Source organism: Pseudomyrmex gracilis, unplaced genomic scaffold (genome assembly GCF_002006095.1).
Source record: "Pseudomyrmex gracilis isolate BER0280 unplaced genomic scaffold, ASM200609v1 scaffold_474, whole genome shotgun sequence".
NCBI classification, from domain to species: domain Eukaryota; kingdom Metazoa; phylum Arthropoda; class Insecta; order Hymenoptera; family Formicidae; genus Pseudomyrmex; species Pseudomyrmex gracilis.
In genome coordinates, this window is record NW_018021058.1 from 62,012 (window position 1) to 64,543 (window position 2,532).

Below are 2,532 nucleotides of genomic sequence, written 5' to 3' on the forward strand. Positions count from 1 at the left end.
ATATATATATATATATATATATATATATATATATATATATACATACATATATATATATATGTATAATATATATAATATGTAAGGCGAATACATGTGGATTATACAGAGACCATAATCACGTGTGTGGCATATATATATATGTATGTATATATACATATATATATATATGTATATAAATATGTGTAAATATATATGTATATGTATATACGATTCATACAGGTACAGCGAGCGTGCATGTAGATATACTCATTTGTATATAATAGTATATTCATGTATATAAGATCTTTCCCAACCCTTGTGAGACTCGCTTGCCTTTTCAAGGGCTGTCGATGTTGGTTGCACAGCTAAATCAACAAACAGAACTCAGTCATAATGTATAAATGCAGCTCGCCATCGCTCACCTTTCTCTCTCTCTCTCTCTCTCTCTCTCTCTCTCTTTCTATCTCCCTCACCGTACGTTGCTTATTTCTGATCAATCTTTAACCTTCCTTCCCATTCGCGGAAATGCACTCGGCATCTGTTTCACTGCATCGTGCGCTTTCGATGCATTTCGTCTCCGAAATAAATTTGACAAAAGCGACCAAGTTACTCTCGAACAAGCGATACATTCGCGAATTTGTGATTGACCACGAAAATAGAGATCGGTGAAGGATTCTCGTCGTCTATACAATTTTTTTCGATAGTTTTGCGAGTCATAAAACAGCGAAAAAAACTTTGCTCGAAGAATTCTTCACTCAGACGCTATTATTATATGCGTATTTTCCTTCAGTCGGGAAAACTCGCGTCGCAGGAGGACGCGCCGAAGGCAGATGTCTCGCAACCGAGGCCTGCGGTCGCGGGGCATCCGTCAACTTGCGGCGCGACTCCGATGTCGAGCGCGAGCCTTTCGACTTTCGATTCGTCGCGTTTTTTCTCTCGGGAAAAATTGCGTAAACAACAACGACGACGCAGCGTACGTCTGCGTCGACGTCGCAAGACGCCATTTTTCCGCCGACACTTTTGAATCCCTCTTCCGCGGGAAATCCGAATACGATTTGCCGTTTTGCTATTTTTTTTTACCCCTTACTCGAGCGGCGGCTGCATAGAGGTTTGAAGACAAAACCAAAAACAAAAAAAAAATATAGTTAGGTCGAGCGAAAGAGAAAAAAAGATGAAAGAAAAGAAGAAGAAGCACCTGCGCCTATAAAAATATAGACACACAAAAGTTTGTACATATGCATGAGGGTCGATCGCGCGCGTGCGCGCGATCGATTCATCCACCAGTCAATCGAAAGCAATTGACGAAAGAGCTCAGCCTGGAAGAATAAGAGGGGAAGAAAAGGAACGAATCAACGTTTGGAAGAACGAACTGACTGAACCAAAAATGCAAAGGCAAGTCGTGTCGAACATATCATCGGCGAAGTGTCGTTGCGTGAACAGAGAGAAATCCGTAAGCATGATAATTAAGACGATAAATGTTCTCATTTTGAACTTTGAGAAAAATTTTATTGTATTGAAAATTCATATTTTGAACGTTATCGCGTTTCGACAGAGTCGAGTTGCAATGTGTCCGACGCCGGTGGCCTGTATCTCTTTCATCTAATATCGCTGAATAATTTTTTCAAAATAATTTTTTATTATTTTTATTTCGGAGACACCCGATGATATCGAGAAATGAAGCACGAAAAGTTTCAAGAACTGGCGCGATTCTCTTTTCTGTTCACGCACATATTTGTCTCGTGTGTGTCTGTATGTGTGTGTATGTGATGTCTGTGTAATATATAAAGACAAAGGTCAAAGGTTACGTCTCGAACCATTACAAACAATATTATAGTAATCTGGCTTCAGAACATGGTTAACCATAGGTGGAATTATTTTACGAAACACCGAAACTGAGAGACTCACAAGCAGGAAGAGGAGGGTGTTTTCCTTCGTTTAGAGTTGACCGATCTCACGTTAACATTGCGCATCTGGTAGTCTGCAATGCAAAACACATTTTGGTAGGGTCAGGGACAAACGACGGCCTTTGATGAGATGATGAGAAACGGAAAATAGGCGACTTCTCTTTCTCTCTTTATTTCACTCTTTCTCTTTGTCTCTCACTCACTCACTCACTCACTCACTCACTCACTCACTCACTCACTCACTCTCTCTCTCTCTCTCTCTCTTTCTCTTTCTCTCTCATTCTCTCTTTTTTATTCTCTCTTGTCGCCTTTGTAGAATTACTTCGACCAGACTCGCTGCAAAACACCGAATAATTAAGCGGTGTTTAATCAATCCAAATAGAAACATTTTCATGATGTTAATATTGCTACGATAAATTAACGACTCGATTAAAAATCAAATTTTCATAGTATTTATTACGTTTGTATTAGACACTTTGGTTACAAAAAAACAATTTTTTTATTAATCAATTATTTGATCATCGTCATAGATACATTTTTCTATCGTGACCGACAATGAAACGTCGCTTAATTACACGACAGCGACTCTCTTTCTGGTCGCCGTTTCTCTCATTTGCCGCTTTCTCCTCTCCGTCCTGCGCTCTTCTCT

At 39.5% G+C, this 2,532-nt stretch overlaps 1 long non-coding RNA gene across 1 annotated transcript in view; it reads right to left on the bottom strand.

Annotated features, from left to right (window-relative positions):
- The window catches only part of LOC109860836, a 21,805-nt gene extending 19,844 nt beyond the window's left edge, over positions 1-1,961 (bottom strand). Inside the window, exon 1 of the long non-coding RNA XR_002250887.1 lies at positions 1,885-1,961. This is a non-coding gene — a long non-coding RNA (uncharacterized LOC109860836). The remainder of the gene's footprint in view (positions 1-1,884) is intronic.
- Between the last annotated feature and the right edge of the window lie 571 nt (positions 1,962-2,532).